This window comes from Schistocerca piceifrons, chromosome 7 (assembly GCF_021461385.2).
Source record: "Schistocerca piceifrons isolate TAMUIC-IGC-003096 chromosome 7, iqSchPice1.1, whole genome shotgun sequence".
Classification (NCBI taxonomy): domain Eukaryota; kingdom Metazoa; phylum Arthropoda; class Insecta; order Orthoptera; family Acrididae; genus Schistocerca; species Schistocerca piceifrons.
Genome location: NC_060144.1, coordinates 470492221 through 470518744, shown reverse-complemented (window position 1 = coordinate 470518744; position 26524 = coordinate 470492221). Strand labels below are relative to the sequence as shown.

General features: G+C 43.1%; 1 protein-coding gene across 1 annotated transcript in view; it reads right to left on the bottom strand.

The window, feature by feature from the left end:
* LOC124805076 (allatostatins) overlaps positions 1–26524 on the bottom strand; it is a 523572-nt gene that overhangs the window by 100552 nt on the left and 396496 nt on the right. The window lies entirely within an intron of this gene.

Sequence of the window (26524 nt, the reverse complement as noted above, 5' to 3'; positions counted from 1 at the left end):
ATGTCGGGTATTAGTTCGTGTAGTCGGAAATTTTTGTGCAGTGGTAGGAGGGAGTGCCACGTACAACATACAAGAAATCCCGACTGGTGAGGGATGAGTGTGGGGATGGAGGTGAGCTTTTGAAGGTCACATTTGTACCTCCATGGGAAACGTGTCCCAATGTATAGTTTAACTACATTAAATTTTCAACAAAAAAATCAAGTTCATTTTTTTTTGTAGGACGTGTAGTGAGAGGGAGAGAAAGAAAATCTCACGCCTGGTTATGAAGGCCCGATATAACGTTGCGGGTTGCATAAAACGACATCGGTAAGGGCGACTGATTGACCCTGTTTATAATAACAGAGCAGTGACAGCTGTCAAATTTGCGTCCAGTAGAACCTCTTTTATTCATCCCTCATTGATGCCGTTTTCTGGTCAATCCGGACTTGTTATTGCTTTTATTATTTGACGTGACAGCATCTGTCCTCTTATCGGTGGAACTTTTTCTCTCGTCGATCGAAACTTCTTGTGTGACAGAACACCGTCAGGTTTGAATCGAGGTCTTGTTTAGATGTATTTGTTGACCAGTAATTGTCTTTCCGTGACGTCATTGTACCAGTATACGCACATGTGTGTGATTGTTACCAATTAGCTTTGTGTAGAGTTATAAACTGGTGTAAATTGGAAACGCTTTTAGCAATTGATCTGATTGTTGATGATAAATAATGAAATTTTCTAGACACACTGGGCAAAAAAAAAAAAAAAAAAAAAAAAAAATCTTCACCCTCAAGGAACACCACGCTATTGCCATGTAACATTGCCTCTAGCTGGATGTGGCGTACTTGAAGAAATTTGCGGACTCATTTCCAAGCTGAATGATGGGCATTAACAATGGACTCTTTTCCTAGACAAACGTAAGTCATTAATTAATATAGGACTCTTTCCATAGCCTAATGGGAGCCATTAATAATGGACTCTTATCCTAGCCGAATGGAAGCCATTAATAATGGACTCTTGTCCTAGCCTAATGGAAGCCATTAATAATGGACTCTATTCCTAGCCGAATATAGGCCATTAGTAACGGATTATTTTCCTAGCTGAATGTAGGCCATTTATAATGAACTCTTTTTCTAGCCTAATGGAAGCCATTAATTAATAATGGAGGTAATACTGGACTCTTGTCTTAGCCTAATGGAAGCCACTAATTATGGGCCCTTTTCCTAGCCAAATATAAGCCATTAATAATGAACTCGTTTCCTAGCCGAATGTGAGGCGTTAATAATGGACTACATTCTGTCGGGTCTTGCCCACTCGTCTCGTATAGCGTGCCTAAGGGATGCTGCGCTTTCGGAATGCTATATAACAGTTCAAGCAAATAACATTAGTTGTTTTATTTCTACATAGCAGACTGACAATACTGAACTTTAAGGTACAAAGGCGTTGCGAGCGATTTGCGACATGCAATATAAATCCGAGTCCTGGCTATACACAAAGTTCAAACAAGCAAGTCTGTCTCTCAGTTTGTGATTCACTACAAACTGTTCTTGTAGCACTCTCTGCTACGGTATGCTATGCTCCGTAATGCCCAGCTGAGGCTGGCAGGAGCGGCCCCTATATTCCCTTCGCCTAGGGGGCGCTTCTGTCGAGGTGCTGTCCTAATCAGCGCACCATTGGCCGACGTCGTTTCACCGCCTTCTCTGGTCTTGCGTTCCTCATCTTCGTTCCGGCGCTTGTGTTTATGCCAGAACTCATTCGGCTAGGAAAAGAGTCCGTTACTAATGGCCTACATTCAGATAGGAAAAGAGTCTATTATTAATGGCCTACATTCGGCTAGGGCAATGGTCCGTAAGTTCCTTGAACTGGGACACACCCAGCCTAATCCACGTGGTGACGATTGGACGCTGCAGAGATAAGAAGTACCAGGGAAGTTGATCGTTAAATTCGACATGCTGTTTCAAATACTAGCCCACATTTTCTATGGGAGCATCCTGATACAATAGCGCCACTCTTAGAAATCTGTACCTGAAGATTGAAAAATTGCAAAGTTCACACAAATACTCAAAAATCAAATAGGAGCAATCCGCTGACTTACAAACCCAGATCACTAACGTCGATTTGCAGTAGGTTTTTGGAACATGTACCACGTTCGAACATTATGACTTAACTCAAAGAAACGATTTATTGGCAATCAGCCACAGATTCAGAAAATATCGTCCTTGTGATGGGAAACTAGCTATTTCTTCTTACTAAGTAATGTGTACTATCGTCAGAGGATGTCGGTAGGCTTTTGACAGCGTATCTCCCTAGCAACTCCTAATCAAATGGTCTACGGAGATCTTGTGTGACTCAGTTGTGTGACTAGATCCGTGGCTTCCTGTCAGAAAGGTCACAGTTCGTAGTAATTGATGAAAAGACGAAAACAGAAATAATATCTGGCTTTCCACAAGAAAGTGTTATAGGCCCTCTGCTGTTCTTGAGCTATATAAACGATTTAGAAGACAATTGGAGCAGTTCTTTTAGATTATTTGCAGATGATGCTGTCATTTACCTTCTTGTAAAGTCATAAGATGAACAAAACCGTTGCAAAATGCCTTACACAAGATATCATTTCGGCGCGAAAAATTGCAGTTGACCCACAGAATGAAAAGTGTAGGGTCATCCACAAGAGTATTAAAGAAATCTGATAAATTTCAGTTACACGATAAATCTCACAAATCTAAAGGTTTTGAATGTAACTAAATACTTAGGAATTACAGTTATGAAAAGTTAAATTGGAAGGATCACACGTTTAATGTTGTGGGGAAAGCGAAGCGAAGACTGCGATTTATTCAACTGGTTCATATGGCTCTGAGCACTACGGGACTTAACATCTGAGGGTATCAGTCCCCTAGAACTTAGAACTACTTAAATCTTACTCCATGCCCGAGGCAGGATTCGACCCTGCGACCGTAGCAACCGCGCGGTTCCGGACTGAAGGGCCTAGAACCGCTCGGCCACAGCGGCCGGCTGCGATTTATTGGCAGAAACCGCCTTTCCTTGGTGCAACTTAATTCATTTTTCCAAGACTCGTTTCGCCTTTTTCTTGCTCTGAGGCATCTTCAGTGGGATCTGTGACGACACAGTTTTTTTAATTTTTGGATTATCAAACAATTCACATCGCTTTTTTATGTAAATAAGTAATTACTTACAGTTTGCTGTGATCTGCGTCTTCTCTCATCTGGTCTGGAGGTCGCACTACCACTTTATTTCCGAAACATAAGCACAATTTTGCATTCCAAACTTTTTCACACTGTTCACCATATTTCTCCTTTTTGTGGTGTACTATTATTCTTTTGTCACTAGATATATTTGTTTGAACATTGTGCTTTTCGCAACGTAAATATTGTAACTTCAATATGTGCTTCCTCCTCTTTGGTTTGTTTACCTACATGTTGCCATCATAACGAAGTGCATGTTCAAAACAACTTCTATTCATGATGTTTATATCTGTGTGTATGTGTGAGAGATAGATAGATAGATAGACAGAGAGAGAGAGAGAGAGAGAGAGAGAGAGAGAGAGAGAGAGGGGGGGGAGGGAGTGGGCTGAAGAGTGTGTATATTATACACTAGAGATATTCGGATTAGGTTATGACATGTTAGATATGCTTGCCACCATTGGTGATGAGACGAATAGCGAAATTCTGCATGACCCGCTGAAGTGTCGGAACCACCTGAACGGCTCTTTTCAGCTCAGAAATGGTCTACGGGTTATTGCTGTACACGTTGTATTTGATATAGCACCACAAACAGAAGTCGCATGTGTTCAGATCTGGAGAATATGGCGGCCAATCGAGGCCCATGCCAGCGGCCTCTGGGTACTCCAGAGCCAGAATGCGGTCCCCAAAGTGCTCCTAGAGGTCATCAAACACTCACCTGATTCGATGGGATCGAGCTCCGTCTTGCATGAACCTCATCTCATTGAAATCAGGGTCACTTTGCCATCAAGTAATATCGCACCAATTATTCCGTGACTGGACATTGCACACCACACCGTCACCCGTTGAGTGTGAAGAGATTTCTCGATGGCGAAATATGGATTCTCAGTCCTCCAAATTTTGCTTACTGACGAACCCATCGAAATGAAAGTGGGCTTCGTCGCTAAACTAAACCAAACACACCACACTAATTCCCATCGTGGTCCGCGGCCAAGCGTGCAATTTGAAGGTCCTAATGGAAACCGTTCAAAATCTATGACGATTTTATTACATATAGTTCAATAATTGTAACCTAGTAAAAGAAAGCTTGAACATTTGGAGCGTGAAAAGAAAACTGGGAGGAAACAGAGTTGGAATGAATATCTACAAAAAGTGGATCAAGAGAGACTAGCACGTCAGATGAAGAACTTTAAACCAAAAGCGAAAAAAGATCACGGTAGACTGAGAAAAAGATGGCAACCCTAACAAACCACTATTGGCAAGGAAAGTGTAGAAGAAGGGGAAAAAGAAGAAGAAGAAGAAGAAGCAAGGAAGCAAAGTACACTGTTAAACTTGCTACCCTCCGCTTTGTCAGCTCAACAAATGTGACTCTGAGAGGAGGCAACAATGTCAGAACACAGAAACGAGCCTGCTGCTAGTGGAGTACACACCGGACAGTAGAATACAGCAGGTGCTTGAGGCGTCACGGGCGCAGCCCGTTGCAGATTGCGTCTGGATGCGGCCGTATCGCCGTGTGAGCTGTCGTTGCCACTGTCACGGGCCGCTGCGCACGCACGCGTGGGCCGTGTAATTACAAGTTGCGTGCGGTGGCGGCCAATGGCGGATCACAATTACCCGCACCCGCCATCACGCACACACGATTAATTCTTTGCCGCCGCAATTAACCCGTTAAACCGCTCGCGTTGCAGCCATGGATGCCACCGCTTTCCACAATCACCGTGCACCAGGTCCTGTCCTACGCAGCTGGTGCGTCTCACTCTGTCTCTCACTTGACTGTACAAACCTGTAGGCTGCAGCTCAACTCACAAAGTGACTTGTTTACTTTTGTTTCACTTTCGATGTCGATTGGTGAAGCCCGTCTTACACGAGCGACTCTCTGGTCAAAACCGACTACTCGAAGTCGTGCGCCGTTCGTGCTTGAGTGTAAATTAGCAACCAACCACGACGCGAGTATTTTTATGTCAGCAGTGATATATAGTTTATGCCCAGTGTGGAATTTTAAGGTTCCGAGTACGCTGCATACTGCGCATGCGCAGAAACAGAGGACTGTGGCAGCGTGTAGTAACATCGAAAGTTAACCAGCTCTGGCCGAGCCCTATTATAGAGATTGATTTTGTGCTTTAAAGTCTTCTAAATCTTCTTTGTTTTCGTAACAGATCTAAAATGTACACAACAATCTGTTTATTCCTGTTAGCGTTCTCCTACAAGATAGACGAAATTTCTGAAAGCAGTAAGCTATTTACGTTTTACGGAGATGAAGACTGCACTAGGTAGCCAAACATGGGTATTGCGCTGTTTTATCCGTCCAAAAAAAGGCATCTGTGCATTGTTGTCAGTATGTTGCAAGTGTCAGATGTGGCCAGAACGATGTTCTGTGTAGTTGTTAGAGCATTGTGGTAAGCTAAGTGAATTCTAACATGAGTAAAGTACTAGGTTCTTACGGTAGATCCTTCCGTAATCAATGCAGCCAATGTATGTTGTGTTTCAAGAGGCACCTTATCGAAGAATCATACTGCATACTGCGAAAACGGAACCGCGAGACCGCTACGGACGCAGGTTCGAATCCTGCCTCGGGCATGGATGTTTGTGATGTCCTTAGGTTAGTTAGGTTTAACTAGTTCTAAGTTCTAGGGGACTAATGACCTGAGAAGTTGAGGCCCATAGTGCTCAGAGCCACTTGAACTGCGAAAACGGAAAAAACAACAGTTTTTGTGACGGACAGTAGTCGAAGAGCAGAGATGTTCGCCCACTGCTTGAATACTGCTCAGCAGTATGGGATCCGTACCAGATAGGGTTGATAGAAGAGATAGAGAAGATCCAACGGAGAGCAGCGCGCTTCGTTACAGGATCATTTAGTAATTGCGAAAGCGTTACGGAGATGATAGATAAACTCCAGTGGAAGACTCTGCAGGAGAGACGCTCAGTAGCTCGGTACGGGCTTTTGTTGAAGTTTCGAGAACATACCTTCACCGAGGAGTCAAGCAGTATACTGCTCCCTCCTACATATATCTCGCTAAGAGACCATGAGGATAAAATCAGAGAGATTAGAGCCCACACAGAGGCATACTGACAATCCTTGTTTCCACGAACAATACGAGACTGGAATAGAATGGTGAACCGATAGAGCTACTCAAGGTACCCTCTGCCACACACCGTCAGGTGGCTTGCGGAGTATGGATGTAGATGTAGATGAAAAGTAAAAGGACGGCAGCTGCAAAAGTCACTACAGAACCGAATGTCGCACTCGCGAACACTGTCACTACCAAAACACCACGAAGGCAGCTCCATTGGCAGGAAATTGCAGGACGAGCTGCGATTCCAAAGCAACTCATCAGTGCTTCAAATGCTCGTAACAGGAAAATGTGGCACCGTAGTTATAAACCCTGGACTACAGAGCAACAGAGGAAAGGCATTTAGTCGGATGAGCCTTGTTCCACAGTGTTTCCAACTTCTTGCCGGGTTTACGTCCCACAGTGGAACACGGCGGCGTTTCGGTGACGATTTTGGGCAGCCATATCGCGGTGTCTCATGGGTTTCATGGATACTCTGATAGGTCGCATTACTGCGAAGGACTATGTGACCATTTAGGCTGATCGGGTCTATCCCATGATACAATGTTTGTTTCCCAGTGGTGATGCTGCGTTCCAACATGACAGGATCCCCGCTCATACAGCTCGTAACATCCAAGACTGGTTTTGTGAGCACGAGGATGAACTGTTGCATATACCCTGGACACCAGTCACCGGATCTCAATATTATTGAGCCTTTGCGGTCTACTTTGAACAGAAGGGCGCGTGATCGCAATCCATCTCCATAATCGTTAGTGTCATTGTCTTGCCGGAAGAATGGTGTAAGAATCCCTACATCTGAATTTATTCTTTCCGAGACGACTAGTAGCTGTTTCGGATGCCAGTGTACTACTGCATTACTGTATTAGGCAAGGCGATGTGTTGTGATTTGGTGTTTCAATATTCTTGTCAACCCCCCCCCCCCCCCCCTGTGAGTGTGTGTGTGTGTGTGTGTGTGTGTGTGTGTGTGTGTGTAATTTTGAAGGTGTTGGATTAATGTGTGGTGCATGCAATGAGTTCATTTGCCAGGATGCACAAATACCGTTAAATGTCAAAATTCTGAACATGGCTGTGCTTCAGCAACTGTGCATGCAAGAGCATCAATGCACTGAAAATAACGACCAACCATTTGCAAGAAACAGGTTTCCTTGACCGTGGTTTCGACGGTTTTAAAACAGTCTTCTTCAGAAGATGTAGGACGTGGAACCACATTGCTTATAGTCAAACTATTGGCTGTCTGGTGCATGTCATCCACTTAATCACCATCTAAATACATTACGTAACAGTAGTTGCCGTCTGCTGTAGGGCTTTGTCTAAAAACCTTTGAATTAAAAATAAAACAACACATATTTGACTCAGGATACAACAATGTACAGTATGCCTCTTGAAAGATTCGTATAAAACTGACATTTAAATGTAAAACGTGGCTTCAGGTCCCACAGAAAGCGAATATATCACTGGATATGCACGTGACATATCGACCTGATACCTGATGCCACGTTCTTCGTTGTAGGAACGATATGTGGAATCTTGATGTTAGCACATAGGTTGTGGAGGCACTCTTTGAAATACTGGAGATAGAAGGAATAGCATACACCGAGCTTAAAACTTGTGCAAAACGACGGTCTGAATCACCTCTTATTCATGTATAAAACGGCAGCGAAGACAGCAAAAGACTTTCATTTGAAACCATTTAAGTCACCTGTTATTATCTATTGGTCGATATTTAAAGTTCAAAAAATGGTTCAAATGGCTCTGAGCACTATAGGACTTGACTTCTAAGGTCATCAGTCACCTCGAACTTAGAACTACTTAAACCTTACTAACATAAGGACATCACACATCCATGCCCGAGGCAGGTCTCGAACCTGCGACCGTAGCGGTCGCGCGGTTCCAGACTGTAGCGCCTAGAACTGCTCGGCCACCACGGCCGGCTGAAGTTCAAAATTATTATTGTTAGCGTATAGTGTATTTGCTGACTTTTAGAACCCTAGAAAAAAACGTACATCACATTAATAGTTAATACACTCAACTTAGTTTTGTAGTATACCTTCATAGTTTGAAACCATCGTTTGATCCTTTACAGACATGAGCAGCAGTACTGAATCGTAGCAGTTCTCTTCGCCATCAAAACCCAAGTTTTTAAGGGAAAACGAGGCGGTGTAGTCAGCCACAGCCCAATATTCTTGCTAGAGAGTACTGGAAGATAGTTGGTGCATATAATAATTATAGCCACTTACAAGGCCCAGTGTGGATTGTATTTACCGTATGGCGACGAAACTTTGTCGGTATTCTAAATGCGTTAATACGGAACCGATTTACGGTGGAAAAATATTAGTTCCAATTTTGGTCACCAAGTGGAAATCTGGCTTTGCGAATTCAAGAAAGGCATATAGAAATGTTTCCATACGTCATGTATAAGTAACTGGAGGTGGACAGAAAAGGTCAAACAAGTGTGAAAGGCATAATGTTGATTGTATTACCAACCGCCGCTTTCACAATTAGTTCAGTATGGGCTCCGGAGATACTGTCCAGTGTAAGATTTGCAGCTCCTGGCCGAAAATGGAACTAATTTCTTCCAACGTAAATCGGTTCCTCATTAACGCATTAGCATATCTACCAAGTTGCTCTGCCATACTATAGCTACAGCGGCCAGTTGACCTCCGTGGGTAGTTGCAATTTCATTACAACCACCAAGTATTTGTGACGGCCATGTATAGAAACAGTAACATATCTTTGAGCACAGAATTTTGGTCAGACTTGCAGTTCCCTTCAGAAACGAAGCATCAACAGAAAATCCAGTATGTCCCGTGTGTATTGCACTTGATTGGATTTAACATGGTATACCATGCTATACATTTTCATAAGAACTTAACGAAGTTACAGGAAAGGATGGGCCACGGTTTATCTCACATTTAAAAAGGAGTAATAGGTATCAGAAACGTAGCGAGTACGGATATAGTGTTGCGGGTTGCTTACTTTATAAACAGATGCGCCGCTGTTACATGTCACACCGCGTTCCCCGTTTAAGAAGAGTATTAGACTACAGCACTGCGGTCGCTTCGTACTTGTTAACTTGTGCTCCCTGAAGCGTCCAGAAATATAGGACAGTCGTGACTTAGCAAGAAGGTTGAGTGTACGGTCTTGCTGTTGTAGAGTAGTAATGACGGATTATTGGGATCAGATGACCTTTAATGAAGCTGTGTTTTGTGAGCTTGTAGCGGATATAGGACGAAAAGCAAGTGATGCAGTGTATACAACTGCAAATGTGTGCCACTAGAAGAGGACTGTTGCCGGCCGCGGTGGTCTAGCGGTTCTAGGCGCGCAGTCCGGAACCGCGCGACTGCTACGGTCGCAGGTTCGAATCCTGCCTCGGGCATGGATGTGTGTGATGTCCTTAGGTTAGTTAGGTTTAAGTAGTTCTAAGTTTTAGAGGACTGATGACCACAGATGTTAAGTCCCATAGTGCTCAGAGCCATTTGAACCATTTGAAGAGGACTGTTGTCTGGAATAAGCTGGAAAAACATAGAAATTTCGCTCAGTGCAAACGAAGCTATTGTATTGTTGGTTATTCCACCTCTACCACAAGGAAATATATGTGCTGCGTCAAACGAAAACTGGACCCAGGCACTATCACTGTTATGTACCTGCGATCAAAAAGCGAGCTATTTTTTTATTCTTTGGGTAATGGAAACTTGTGTTTATGGAGTAAAGCAAGTTGTGTATCTCATAATTAATTTCTTTAACTTTTGGGAAGACAGTTATGGTTCAAATGGCTCTGAGCACTGTGGGGCATAACAGCTGAGGTCATCAGTCCCCTAGAACTTAGAACAACTTAAACCTAACTAACCTAAGGACGTCACACACATCCATGCCCGAGGCAGGATTCGAACCTGCGATCGTAGCGGTCGCGCGGTTCCAAACTGAAGCGCCTAGAACCGTTCGGCCACTCCGGCCGGCGAAGACAGTTATAAATTTACTTTAATAATTAATCAGCATTTAGAGAATTCATCCTCGTGTCGTGTTTTCTTGAACACTCTGTAACGCCTCGAAAGTGTGTGTATGTTAATTGTCAGATATGAGCAGAATAGATGTTAAATATTAAAATAAATTCACAGCAGTCTTCGAATCAGTTTCACACGTATAAATACAATACATACACACTAGTATACGCATAAACATTCCACATCTGCAGCTACATCTACATCTACTAGATTAATCTGCAATTCACAATTAAGTGCCTCGCAAAGGGTTCATCCAATAACCTTTATGCTATTTCACTACCATTCCAGTCCCGAAAGGCGTGCGGGAAAAACGATCACTTAAGCCTTTTTATGCGAGCTCTGATTTCTCCTATTTTATCATGATTATCATGTACATTGGTGGCCGTCAACAGAATATTTTCGAAATTGGAGGAGAAAGATAGTGATTGAAATTTTATGGAAACATTCTGCCGCAAACAAAAAAAAAGCCTTTGTTTTAATGACTGACACCCCAGTTCCAATATACACCAATGATTTGCCACTAAATATGGCAGGTACGTCAAATTTTTTGCTTTTATATTCAATCGGCTGCCAACGGGAATGAAATGTTTGAGTGATAATTCCCAGGTTTTCAAATGTGAGTCGAAACGCTTTCTGTGAATTAGGCAGTGACTCGGTGCACGAAAAAGCAGTTTTGGTTCAATGCCAAAACTGCTTTTGAAGGAACAAATGCATTAAAGGGACATTCGATGAAAAGCGAAGGTTTTGTTACCTCTGTTACACTTCCTGTTGATTTATTTATTGGTAAATCAAGAGAGCTGCCTGCTGCTGTGGGCGAGCGGTTCTAGGCGTTTCAGCCCGGGACCGCGCTGCTGCTACGGCCGCAGGTTCGAATCCTGCCTCGGGCATGGATGTGTGTGATGTCCTTAGGTTAGTTAGGTTTAAGTAGTTCTTGGTCTAGGGGACTGATGACCACAGATGTTAAGTCCCATAGTGCTTGAGCCATTTGAACCATTTTTCAACAGAGCTCGCAGCATCATTAAACCTTCGCTGCAGAGTGTTCATATTCAAGTCTATCTCTTTTTTCATGTTAATGCACTACTGGCCATTAAAATTTCTACACCAAGAAGAAGTGCAGATGATAAACAGGTATTCATTGGACAAATATATTATACTAGAACTGACATGTGATTACATTTTCACGCAATTTGGGTGCATAGATCCTGAGAAATCAGTACCCAGAATAACCAACTCTCGTCGTAATAACGGCCTTGATACGCCTGGACATTGAGTCAAACAGACCTTGGATGGCATGTACAGTACAGCTGCCCATGCTGCTTCAACACGATACCACAGTTCATCAAGAGTAGTGACTGGCGTATTGTGACGAGCCAGTTGCTTGGCCACCATTGACCAGAGGTTTTCAATTGGTGAGAGATCTGGAGAATGTGCTGGCCAGGGCAGCAGTCGAACATTTTCTGTATCCAGAAAGGCCCGTACAGGACCTGCAACATGCGGTAGTGCATTACCTGCTCAAATAAAGGGTTTTACAGGGATAGAATGGAGGGTAGAGCCACGGGTCGCAACACATCTGAAATGTAGCGTCCACTGTTCAAAGTGCCGTCAATGCGAACAAGAGGTGACCGAGACGTGTAACCAGTGGAACCACATACCATCACGCCGGGTGATACGCCACTATGGCGATGACGAATACACGCTTCCAATGTGCGTTCACTACGATGTCGCCAAACGCGGATGCGACCATCATGATGCTGTAAACAGAACCTGGATTCACCCGAAAAATTACGGTTTGCCATTCGTGCACCCAGGATCGTCGTTGTGTACACCATCGCAGGCGCTCCTGTCTGTGATGCAGCGTCAAGGGTAACCGCAGCCATGGTCTCCAAGCTGATAGTACATGCTGCTGCAAACGTCGTCTAACGGTTCGTGCAGATGGTTGTTGCCTTGCAAACGTCGCCATCCGCTGACTCAGGGATCGAGACGTGGCTGCACGATCCGTTACAGCCATGCGGATAAGATGCCTGTCATCTCGACTGCTAGTGATACGAGGCCTTTGGGATCCAGCACGGCGTTCCGTATTACCCTCATGAACCCACCGATTCCATATTCTGCTAACAGTCATCGGATCTCGACCAAAGCGAGCAGCAGTGTCGCGATGCGATAAACCGCAATCGTGATAGGCTACAATCCGACCTTTATCAAAGTCGGAAACGTGATGGTACGTATTTCTCTTCCTTACACGAGGCATCACAACAACGTTTCACCAGTAGTGTATTTCACTGTTAATTGTAAAAATGCCATCCGTACCCACAGAACGGACAATAACAAATAACAAAAAAGAAATAGTCATTTTGTGGGGAGTACGAAAGCCTGTGTCGTGTATTGTAATAAATCTGGTCTAATGCATGAGTGGTCTGAAAGGACTGAAGTGAAAGAAGTAGAACTGTTCGCTGTGTCAGCATGGGCACGATACAGTAGCGGACGATTCTGCGCTGTGGCTATCCGACTGGCTTTGTGGCGCCTGTCGCGGCAGCCGTGCTGGTGACGTCACCCCGCCCGCGGTCTCGTTGAGAGCGCCCTCTGGCTGCGGCTCCTCAGAGCCCCTTCCGGCCGGCGCGCACCCTGTTTGCTCAAGTTGTTCTGCCGGCCGCCGAGGGCACCCTCTATCATATGGGTGACACCCACCCCCAGCCGCTCAGCTTCCGTAAATGTCAAGCGTCGTAACTAGCCCATCTCTAAATCTGCGACAATTCCGAGGACTGCAAGAGGCGACAAGTGCGAGAATTATCGCACAATCACCTTAACACCTTACGTATTCAAGTTGCTGACGAGAATAGTATGCAGAAGAATTTTTTTTTTTCGATCATCAGTCTACTGACTGGTTTGATGCGGCCCGCCACGAATTCCTTTCCTGTGCTAACCTCTTCATCTCAGAGTAGCACTTGCAACCTACGTCCTCAATTATTTGCTTGACGTATTCCAATCTCTGTCTTCCTCTACAGTTTCTGCCCTCTACAGCTCCCTCTAGTACAATGGAAGTCATTCCCTCATGTCTTAGCAGATGTCCTATCATCCTGTCCCTTCTCCTTATCAGTGTTTTCCACATATTCCTTTCCTCTCCGATTTTGCGTAGAACCTCCTCATTCCTTACCTTATCAGTCCACCTAATTTTCAACATTCGTCTATAGCACCACATCTCAAATGCTTCGGTTCTCTTCTGTTCCGGTTTTCCCACAGTCTATGTTTCACTACCATACAATGCTGTACTCCAGACGTACATCCTCAGAAATTTCTTCCTCAAATTAAGGCCGGTATTTGATATTAGTAGACTTCTCTTGGCCAGAAATGCCTTTTTTGCCATAGCGAGTCTGCTTTTGATGTCCTCCTTGCTCCGTCCGTCATTGGTTATTTTACTGCCTAGGTAGCAGAATTCCTTAACTTCATTGACTTAGTGACCATCAATCCTGATGTTAAGTTTCTCGCTGTTATCATTTCTACTACTTCTCATTACCTTCGTCTTTCTCCGATTTACTCTCAAACCCTCAAACCATACTGTGTACTCATTAGACTGTTCATTCCGTTCAGCAGATCATTTAATTCTTCTTCACTTTCACTCAGGATAGCAATGTCATCAGCGAATCGTATCATTGATATCCTTTCACCTTGAGTTTTTATTCTACTCCTGAGCCTTTCTTATATTTCCATCATTGCTTCCTCGATGTACAGATTGAAGAGTAGGGGCGAAAGGCTACAGCCTTGTCTTACACCCTTCTTAATACGAGCACTTCGTTCTTGATCGTCCACTCTTATTATTCCCTCTTGGTTGTTGTACATATTGTATATGACCCGTCTTTCCCTATAGCTTACCCCTACTTTTTTCAGAATCTCGAACAGCTTGCACCATTTTATATTGTCGAACGCTTTTTCCAGGTCGACAAATACTATGAAATTGTCTTGATTTTTCTTTAGCCTTGCTTCCATTATTAGCCGTAATGTCAGAATTGCATCTCTCGTCCCTTTACTTTTCCTAAAGCCAAGCTGATCGTCACCCAGCGCATTCTCAATTTTCTTTTCCATTATTCTGTATATTATTCTTGTAAGCATCTTCGATGCATGAGCTGTTAAGCTGATTGTGCGATAATTCTCGCACTTGTCAGCTCTTGCCGTCTTCGGAATTGTGTGGATGATGCTGTTCCGAAAGTCAGATGGTATGTCGCCAGACTCATATATTCTACACACCAACGTGAATAGTCGTTTTGTTGCCACTTCCCCCAGTGATTTTAGAAATTATGATGGAATGTTATCTATCCCTTCTGCCTTATTTGACCGTAAGTCCTCCAAAGCTCTTTTAAATTCCGATTCTAATACTGGATTCGCTGTCTCTTCTAAATCGACTCCTGGTTCTTCTTCTATCACCTCAGACAAATCTTCACCCTCATAGAGGCTTTCAATGTATTCTTTCCACCTATCTGCTCTCTCCTCGCCGGCCGTTGTGGCCGTGCGGTTCTAGGCGCTTCAGTCTGGAACCGCGTGACCGCTACGGTCGCAGGTTCGAATCCTGCCTCGGGCATGGATGTGTGTGATGTCCTTAGGTTAGTTAGGTTTAATTATTTCTAAGTTGTAGGCGACTGATGACCTCAGAAGTTAAGTCGCATAGTGCTCAGAGCCATTTTTGCTCTCTCCTCTGCATTTAACAGTGGAATTGCCGTTGCACTCTTAATGTTACCACCGTTGCTTTTAATGCCACCAAAGGTTGTTTTGACTTTCCTGTATGCTGAGTCTGTCCTTCCGACAATCATATCTTTTTCGCTGTCTTCACATTTTTCCTGCAGCCATTTCGTCTTAGCTTCCCTGCACTTCCTATTTATTTCATTCCTCAGCGACTTGTATTTCTGTATTCCTGATTTTCCCGGAACATGTTTGTACTTCCTCCTTTCATCAATCAACTGAAGTATTTCTTCTGTTACCCATGGTTTCTTCGCAGCTACCTTCTTTGTACCTATGTTTTCCTTCCCAACTTTTGTGATGGCCCTTTTTAGAGATGTCCATTCCTCTTCAACTGTACTGCCTACTGTGCTATTCCTTATTGCTGTATCTATAGCGTTAGAGAACTTCAAACGTATCTCGTCATACCTTAGTACTTCCGTATCCCACTTCTTTGCGTATTGATTCTTCCTGACTAATGTCTTGAACTTCAGCCTACTCTTCATCACTACTATATTGTGATCTGAGTCTATATCTGCTCCTGGGTACGCCTTACAATCCAGTATCTGATTTCGGAATCTCTGTCTGACCATGATGTAATCTAATTGAAATCTTCCCGTATCTCCCGGCCTTTTCCAAGAATAAAAAAGTAAATTGAAGATGTGTTGGACGACGATCAGTTTGGGTATAGAAAAGGTAAATGTACCAGAGAGGCAATTCTGACGTTGCGGTTGATAATGGAAGGAAAACTAAAGAAAAATCAACACGCGTTCACTAGATTGGTCGACCTGGAAAAAGCGTTCAACGATGTTAAATGATGCAAGGTGTTTGAAATTCTGAGAAAAGCAGGGGTAAGTTATGGTGAAAAACGGGTAATATACAATATGTACAAGAACCAGGAGGGAACAATAAGAGAAGGAGACGAAGAACAAGTGCTCGGATTAAAAAGAATGTAAGAGAGGAATGCAGTTTTTCGCCTGTACTGTCCAATCTATATATCGAAGAGGCAATGACGGGAATAAAAGAAAGTTTCAAGAGTACAGGTAGAATTAAAATCAAGGTGAAAGGATATTAATTATAAGATTCTCTGATGTCATTGCTATCCTCTGTGAAGATGAAGATGAAGGTGAAGATGAATTACAGGATATGCTAAATAGAATGAAGTCTAATGAGTACAGTATACGCATTGAGAGTGAACTTAAGGAGACGAAAGCAATGAGGAGTAGCAGAAATGAGAATAGCGAGAAACTAAACATCATAATTGGTGATCATGAAGTGGATGACGTCAAGGAATTCTGCTGCCTAGGCAGTAAAATAATCCATGATAGATGGAGCAAGAAGGATACAAAGAGCAGACCAGCACAGGCAAGAAGGGTATTCCTGGCCAAGTGAAGTCTACTAGTGTCAAACATAAGACTCAATCTGAGGAAGAAGTTTCTGAGAAGGTAAGTTTGGTGCACAGCATTGTATGGTGAAACATGGACTGTAGTGAAACTGTAATAGAAGAGGATCGAAAGTTTTGAGATGTGACTAAGTGTTGAAAATCTTTTAAGACATGATACTAGAGGGAGGTGTGTAGGGTGAAAACTGTAGAGGAAAAGAGAGACTGGAGCACGTACAGGAAATAATTGAGGACGTAGGTCGCAAGTGAAATGAAGAGGTTGGCACAGGAGAGAAATTCGTAACGGCTCGAGTCAAACCAGTCAGAAGACTGGTGACTACAGAAGGGTAGTACTTAGTTTAAATTTTCGCAATATCTCATGAATACTCTCCGAAGGCAGACGAAAAAAGTTACTTCTTCTTATTTGCTTCTAGGTATACTGACGTAATGCCTTGAGCAGTTTCTGATTCTTACCTCTTTAATTCTGATTGTGTTCACTTCCAGTCCCATAGTTTACTACTTACAGGCAATTCTGTCTTTCACTGGGCTCTAGTACGATCATATGACTTCGGCTCCGTGACACCTTCAACTGCTTGCTCACAACTCCGTAATTGTCCGCCCCCGATAGCTGAGTGGTCAGCGTGACAGAATGTCAATTCTAAGGGGCCGGGTTCGATTCCCGGCTGGGTCGGAGATTTTCTCCGCTCATCCCCATCGACGCGCAGGTCGCCGAAGTGGCGTCAACTCGAAAGACCTGCACCAGGCGAACGGTCTACCAGCCGGGAGGCCCTAGCCACACGACATTTCATTTCATTTCACTTCGTAATTTTACCCGGTCACCTAGTGCGTGGCGCAAGTGTCTCAATTGGATGCCACTTCGGCGACTTGAGTGTGCCTAATCTACCCCAGTAATCCTACCGAGGAGAGGGGACGTATAGTTTAACGTTGAATACGACCCATGTATCGCTTCTGGCGAATCTTCATATTACTGACAAGTAAAGGCTAGGTTGAAGGCTGGGTGAAACATTCAGCCATCCGACCGGGATTCGATCCCCCGACCTTTTCGATTCCCAGGCACCTGCTTTACCATTAGACCTCTGTATAAGCTGCCTGTCCAAAAAAAAAAAAAAAAAAAAAAAAAAATGAAACACCCAGAAGGCGTGAAAGTTCACTGTTTGGGAAGGCACATGTTGTTAATTCAGTAATCACAAAATAGACTCCAATTTATGAAGACCTCGACAGCATGAGTCCAGCATGACAGCATGAAATTGCACCCTTTCTGTCCTGGATGCGTGCACTGGTTCGGTTGGGAACGGTGCCGTAAAGCCGTTGTATTCACTTTTGAAGAATGATGGTACACAGCTGTTGTAATTAATTCTTCATATCCTGTATACTGGCCCTGAGACGAAGTTGAAGTCATGGCTCGTGCCACACGAGTTTTATCGGGGAGAGATCTGGATATCATGCTGCCCACAAGATGGTTCAACTTCAGACAGACAGTTCATAGAGACACGAGCTATATGTGGACTAGCATTGCGCTGTTGACAAATGACATCATGATGCTGTCGTATGAGAGGTAACGCATGTGGAAGCAGGGTGTCCGTGATGTATAGCCATGCGGTTAGAGTTCCTCATTCACTACCAGCCATGACCTGAACTCAAACCTACTGGTTCCCCACATCATGATGTCAGGAGTAATGCCAACAGGCCTCTCCAAAGCATTGGATGAATGGAACCTCTCCACATGTCACTGTCATGTACGTCAGCGATCGTCACCCGGCGTAGTGCAACGCAGCGTTAGTGTTGTTAACGGCAGTCTACGCACAGGATGGTAATTCCCTAGTCTGGCTGCTGCTAGCCCTTGACCAAAGGGCCAAACGATGCAAACTGCTGCCGGGAGTCCATCACTCGTTGTCAGATGGCAGGTGATAATGTGAAGGGTTCACGATGTGCCCGGTGCACAGTAGGGCGATCCTCCCTTGTGGTGTTCAGACATGGTGGACTGAAACCTTGACTTGAGTGTGCATGCCATCAGGTTCCCATGTAGTCCAACATCGGGCCACCGTTACTTCCAAATGCCCCACAAATCTGGGTATTGTACAATTCGACCAACCGTCCAAACAGAGACTGACAATCAAGCCCCTACGCTGTCTCACGTGAGTGCGCGGGATCTCCGTGTTCTTCACAGTCATAAGTCAGCATCTGACTCAGACCTGGTAACAATTCTAAACGCTAGCAGCACTAAGGCATACTGGTGCCTGTTGCAGCTGTGAGAGACAGCTGTAAACATAATCATTTATGTACCCTCCGAAGAAGTGTACGTGTACGAAGTTAATTGATGTCAGACCACGTCTTCTAGTTGCTCCACGTACTTAGTCAGACAGTGTATTTAAATGGCATGTGTGGCTCGTATGCATCTAGCTGGGTGACTGTATGAAATTAGAAGGATATGAGACCTACAGGAAGTGCAAAGTGGATAAGCAATGATGGCTACAGGACAAATGTAACCATGTATAGGCACATATAAGGTAGATACTGCCTAAAGGAAAATGAAAGACATCTTTGGAGAAAAGAGAACTACCTGTACGAATATCAAGAGCGCACATGGAAAACCAGTCCTAAGCAAAGAAGGGAAAGCAGAAAGGTGGAAGGAGTATACAGAGCGTCCGTGCAAGGGCGATGTACTTGAGAACAATATTATGGTAATGGAAGACGACGTAGATGAAGATGAAATGGGAGATACGATACTGAGGGAAGAATTTGACAGACCACTGAAAGACCTAAGTCAAAAAAAGGCCCCAGGAGTAGTCAACATTACATTAGAACTACTGATAGCCTTGGGAGAGCCAGCCACGACAAAAATTTAACATCTGATGAGCAAGATGTATCAGACAGATGAAATACCCTCAGATTTCAAGAACAATATAATAATTCCAATCCCAAAGAAAGCACGTGTCTACAGGTGTGAAAATTACCGAACTATCAGTTTACTAAGTCATGGCTGAAAAATTCTAACACAGATTCTTTACAGACGAATGGAAAAACTGGTAAAAGCCGACCTCGGGGAAGATCTTTTTGGATTCCGTAGAAATGTTGGAATACTTAAGGCAATACTGACCCTACGACTTGTATTAGATTATTGAATAAGGAAAGGCAAACCTACGTTTTTAGCATTTGTAGACTTAGAGAAAGCTTTTGATAATGTTGATTGGAACACTGTCTCTCAAATTCTGAAGGTGGCAGGGGTAAAATACAAGGAGCGAAAGACTATTTACAATTTGTACAGGAACCAGGTGGCAGTTATAAGAGTTGAGGGGCATGAAAGGGAAGCAGTGGTTGGGAAGGGAGTGAGACAGGGTTGTAGCCTATCCACGATGTTATTTAATCTGTATATTGAGAAAACAGTAAAATAAACAAAAGAAAAATTTGGAGCAGGAATTAAAATTCATGGAGAAGAAATAAAAACTTTGAGGTTCGCCGATGACATTGTATTTCTGTCAGAGACAGCAAAGGACCTAGAAGAGCAGTTGAACGGGAAGGAGGACATAAGATGAATATCAACATAAGCAAAATGAGGATAATGGAATGTAGTGGAATTAAATCAGGTAATGCTGAGGGAATTAGATTAGTAAATCAGATACTTACGGTAGTAGATGAGTTTTGCTATCTGGGGAGAAAATAGCTGACGATGGTCGAAGTAGAGAGGATATAAAATATAGACTGACTCTGGCAAGGAAAACATTTCTTAAGAAGAGAAATTTGTTAACATCAAGTATAGATTTATGTGTCAGGAATACTTTTCTGAAAGTATTTGTATGCAATGTCGCCATGTATGGAAGCGAAACATGGACGATAAATAGTTTAGACAAGAAGAGAATAGAAGCTTTCGAAATGTGGTGCTACAGAAGACGGGTAGATCACGTAACTATTGAGGAGGTGCCGAATAGAATGGCGGAGAAGAGGAATTTGTGGCACAATCTGACTAAAAGAAGGGATCGGTTGGTAGGACACTTTCTGAGGCATCAAGGGATCACTTATTTAGCACTGGTGGGAAGCGTGGAGGGTAAAAATCGTGGAGGGACACTAAGACATGAATACACTAAGCTGATTCAGACGGATGTAGGTTACAGCAGTTATTCGGAGATGAAGAGACTTGCACAGGAGAGAGCAGCATGGAGAGCTGCATCAAACCAGTCTCAGGACTGAAGACCACAACAACATGAGTAAGCTCTGATGATCTGATTGTATGAAATAAATGGCAGTGGTTGTTATACAGCCAAACTGGAAGGTCTTTTGATAAATTTCTGGCAGCACGTTTTATATTATCACGAACCAGGGAAGGATTTGGGGTGGACATCATTAAAACAAAGGCTTTTTTCGTTGCGGCGGAATCTTCTCACGAGATTTCGATCACCGGGTTTCTCCTCCGAATGCGAAAATATTTTGTTGACGTCGACCTCCATAGGGAGAAACGATCACCATAATAAAATAAGGGAAATTAGAGCTCGCACGGAAAGATATAGGAGTTCGTATTTTCCGCGCGCTGTACGACACTGGAGTAATACAGAATTGTGAAGGTGGCTCGATGAATTTATATATATGCAGTTCTGTTTTCCAAGAGGTCTTTCATCACTTGCTCTAACAGCAACAGAATAAGGCAGGAGAGAGGAAGCACACTGAATTCTTTTATGAGTTCTGTCAACTTTTCCTGGCGAATTACTTGTCATCCGTATTCCTCATACGTGCAGTTCGTCTGTTTGATTTAGTTTTGCTTGGGTGCCATATTTACTTCGGTCCTCCTCGTAGCACCTTTATTCAGGAGACAATGCCCCTTCGAAAAATGTACGAAGATCTCCAATGAATGTCTTTGCCGTTCCGTATTTCATTTATCACGTTACGGAGGGTATTGTTATCTGAACATTTATTTCCTCGGCAGCCAACTTGTTCTTTATTTATTTCAGTTGTTACTATTAAAATAAACTTTTTTCAATTTGACTATCAATTCATTGCAAAATTGGGATGATTTTACCTTTCTGATCTGGCAATGCAGGTTGAAAACTATTTCGTTAATAACACTACCGCTCCTTTTGTTCCTCGTTTACTAAGCGCGGCTCAAAGTGATTCTACAATAGAAGGGTGGGCGGTTGCGTAGAGAGGAACTGCATCATTGTTTCAGACTTGTAGGTGATTCTCAAAGGGAGATTTCAATACACTCGTGTGCCTTTTACGCTGCCGTTGCTACAGTATCCTTACATTGCTGCCCTCTAAAGATTTTTATCTGTTTCTGCCCGTTTAAAAATTCTGTAAATGACGAAGGATGTTTCTTTAGATCGTCTACTATTACTATTGAGTCACAATGAAAACAATTAAATGTATAAGGGCAAATGCTAATTTCAGACCTTTAACCGTAAAAACGCAAGCTGTCCAAGGAGCTGCAAAAACAGCGTCTTGTTGCCAACTCTGATGTGGTTATGAGACCTTGCCTGCGCTGAAACATGACATACTATTTACAGGCAGGTGGATATTGAAAGTTGTCATTGAGCGCCTATATTCCACGTAGCCGCAGGCTGTGCGACGTGTAAACGGGCTGCGTCCTTCCAACCACGGCATCCAATTTCACTGGTAATCCGACGTACTCTGCAATCCAGTAGCTGTAATTGGCTACTCAACACAAGGCGGGAAGCAATCGTAAATTGTGGCCGCTAAACACTGCTCCTGTATCCAGAGAGTAAAACACTCTCTTCTAACTGCGCTTTTCACCTTTGCCACACGATATGGACGTATACCACGGCTCTAGTGCGGAGCGAATCAGGAATTTGCCGATTTTATTCTCGGCTTTATAGAACGTTACTGCAATAATTCCCTTTTCCACCGTAAAAGCTCCTCATTTACCTCAGTTTTATTGGCAAAATTAACCATTGAACTGCATCCTACCGCTTTACATTGCAGCTAATTGTGGAAGCTCTGAACTTGTAACAAAAGAAATTGGCACATCCGCTTGTTATTTTCCTTTATTTTCATACGACGCCGTACCAGCACGTACAGTACTTCTAGATGCGATACCAAGAGCGGCGATATTAGAGGAGCAACGAAAAATGTAAACGGCATTCCATAACACTGTTTATATTCGAGCACCGCTCTCAGCCACACTTGGTGACGTAAAAAGGAAAAGATTTTGAATTTTCTTCACTGCAACCGAGTACTGATTTTGAAAGTGTTAGTGACGAAATACTTGCCAAGACTGCATTTGCGGCCTAGAAACTGTCACTATTCTGGAATGAAATCACAGCTGAACTGAAACAAATGAATAAGTTTATTTTCACTGTAAAAACTGAAATACATAACAGACCAGTTTTAAGGAGAATTCGAATTCTGTGACTGCCTGATTTCGTCTTTCAGTGCAAACTTGTTTAGGTGACACATTTATGGCTTCGTAAGTTTCTTTCCCTGTAAGATAACTTTCAGTTATCTTCTTGCTCAGTTATTAAATTTGCAGTAAGCAAGTGCATTTAACAATCGCGTCTGCGACGTTTAACAAAATTATGTCGCTCTGTTGCTAATATTTCCATTTCGAAAACATTACGAAATACCAAAGGCACATTCAATAGTTCTTGTTTTCTGTGATAACCCCCTGCTGAACATTTCTTGACAGCGTCTGACTGATGCATTCCGTTAGGTTTTAACAAAGTGAGCAGAAGTAAACAGGTTTGCTTAGTGCTACCGGCGCGAGGCCAGGTAGGTCGCTAGTTCTTGAATAAGCGTTTCAAGGAGTTCCTGAAGCGTATTCATCAATCTTTCGAGTACTTCCTCCGTCCCCATCGTCAGGACATCTTGGTAGGCTGTTAGATACTGTATTTAGTTGGCCGAATTACGTCTTGGACACATCACGAAGTCATCGAAGTTCCATACGCTGTGAGAGATTATTCGAGGTCTGCGACTGAAGATCACAGATAGCGATTCATTCCATTGTATGGTGGATGACTCAGTTGATTTGTCTGTAGCCTTTAAGCATCAAACGCCGGTTTCCACGCACCGCTAAGGACACATACGGCCACTGTACATTTCGGCATACATAATCGTATGTTTGTTCACTAGGCATCGACATAATTACTGTTAGCGTAAAGAATTTCGAGACTTCGCGACGTCTACATAGCATAAATCGGCCAACTAAATAAAAGCGCCTAACGGCCTATTGAAATCTCTTGACGATGAATACGGAAAAAGTCGTCAAAATTTTGGATTCAACATATACTGACGCTTCCTGAACTCTGTGAAGCACTTATTGACGTTTTTAAAATAAACCATCAAACTAATAAACAAACAAGAATATAACAACGAGCTTCTACAGATGTGTTGTTGGTAGCAAGTAGGCCTATAGAGTTTGTGGACTAATAATTATTGATGTATATTTATCGTAAACTAGCTTAGTACCCACTGATTCGCTCGTGTAGACTTTGGTCTGGACAGATTTCTTTTGTTTTTCTTTGATCTAATTTGTACGTTGTACGCCCATTGCTCATGTGTAAATCTACACACCATAAAATAGTGACCCTTTACGTGGTTACTGGTCTTTTCATAGTTAATGTCTTACAGTTAGAACTAGAAAGAGCCAAATTGGGTATGTTGTCCCGTTTTGTAGTTACTAGCGTCAGAAGTAAACGCAGTACTGAATGTTCTCATTTCAAAAGAATATTTCTTGTACATAGAATCGCATTTAAAAGTAGTGTCTACTTTGTCATAAATAACAATTAGTTGGCGTAGTAGTCATAACAAAAATAATTTTATAAACCTATTAGGCCTACTAAAAAGTTACCTTATTAAAGAACCACTTCTTTTTCTGGCTGATCTGACAAAGGCGATTTGTAGTGGTGACTGTTAGAATAACTTTCATTGATTTGTTCACCAATTCCAACACCTTCTAAACTTTTCACGCTAATTAGGGCCATAGAAACATTGCATTTTCCGAATGTGCTTTTGATTAATAAGCGATTCTGCTTTCGTAATGAAATATTTTCAAAAAACGTCTCATCCACTATTCACTCCCTTAGGGGTGAAATTTTGAAAAATCCCTTCCTAAACCATGCCTCCAGTATAAGATGATCCATTCCATGTTTAATGCACTGAATTATTTTCTAAAAAATTTCATAACCTATTTCACCCCATAGCGATTAATTTTCCAAAAACTCTGGAAGACATATCTTTTTCATTTCTAAACGAGAAGCCAAATACAAATTTTCATAGATTTATCCTCAAAAGTGCGTCCATAAAGAAGTATTTCGATAAAGCTTTCGATCCTCTAATTCGCCCACTTACGGGCTGAATTTCCCAAAACACTGGAACACAATTTTTTATGTCTAACCGAGAAGCCAAATACAAATTTTCATAGATGTAGCTTTAAAAATGCTTTGGTGGCTCTTTAGTAATGATTTTTATTGTAAAAAATTCATTCCCTTAGGGCTTGAATTTCCAAAAGCACTGAATAGTATTTTTCTTATTTCTGACTGAGAAACAAACACCAATTATCGCAGTTCTAGCTTCAAAACTGCCTAATAGCGACATATTTAAAAAAAATGCATCCCCTATTTCACATCCTTACGGATGCAATTTCGAAAAATCCGTTCTTAATCGATGCCTACAGTATAAGTTCAAGACTGTCTCCAAAGTTGAAGTTTCTATCGTTACCCGTTCGGGCTGGGAGGTGATAAGTCAGTCACTACATTTATTTTTGTATGTAGTGACTGTGAATGTACTAATGCCATAAAATTTGTCTGCAACAAATTATGCGAGAGAAAAAAAAACCTTGATGTCTGAAAGCTGAAACATTTTCCGAGAACTTGTTTTTTTTTACTTGAGTGAAGTTGTGCTGTACAGTGCGCACCGTCAGGTGATGGCTCAAGAAAATGAACCTCGAGATTCGGTTCAGTGTTCGGTGTCACAAAGTGGCAGTCTGGGAGTCAGTGGTAACTTTGCGCTGCACCATGCTGCTGGATCATTACGCTGAGCTCTGTATCGAGTCTTTCGGAGTACGAGAGAAACACTTTGGGAGCGGGTCATCGGGTAATGTGAAATGGAGTGCGAGCCTGGAGAGAGTAACCGGGCCGTGTTGTGGAAATTAATCTGCTCGAATGAAGGCGGCTTTAATTAGGAGGGATTTAGTGCGGCTGCAGGTGTCGCCTGGCTGGTAGTCGTGGCGCAGCGGCTGGGGCTGGCTGCCCTGCCCTGGCGAGCCGCGACCGTGTTCCGCGCCAGCCAGCCAGCCGGCCGCCTCCAGAATTAACTGCGACCCGCGGGCCCGCCTAAGCTCGCAAGCACTCTCGTTTGGAGACCGTATAATTCCTCGCCTTCCCTCCTTTGCCTAGGTTTCGCACTAATTAAATCTGTGAAGTAACACTGCATCAGAAAAGAAGTACACAGTCGTTTTCTGTCATGTCACTAAGCACCCCACCACCACCACCATCAGTTCTTCAAGAAATCGACCTTCCGTCTATAAAACAGTTTCAGATGCACGATTACTTTGCAAATGCGTTACTGTGTGTGACATATCTCTTGTAGAACGTATCCTACAATTATACAGGGTGTTACAAAAAGGTACGGCCAAATTTCCAGGAAACATTCCTCACACACAAATAAAGAAAAGATGGTATGTGGACATGTGTCCGGAAACGCTTAATTTCCATGTTAGAGCTCATTTTAGTTTCGTCAGTATGTACTACACTTCCTCGATTCACCGCCATGATTCCATGCGGGATAGTCTACCTGTGCTGCTAGAACATGTGCCTTTACAAGTACGACACAACATGTCGTTCATGCACGATGGAGCTCCTGTACATTTCAGTCGAAGTGTTCGTACGCTTCTCAACAAGAGATTCGGTGACCGATGGATTGGTACAGGCGGACCAATTCCATGGCTTCCACGCTCTCCTGACCTCAACCCTCTTGACTTTCATTTATGGGGGCATTTGAAAGCTCTTGTCTACGCAACCCGGGTACCAAATGTAGAGACTCTTTGTGCTCGCATTGTGGACGGCTGTGATACAATACGCCATTCTCCAGGGCTGCATCAGCGCATCAGGGATTCCATGCGACGGAGGGTGGATGCATGCATCCTCGCTAACGCAGGACATTTTGAACATTTCCTGTAACAAAGTGTTTGAAGTCACGCTGGTACGTTCTGTTGCTGTGTGTTTCCATTCC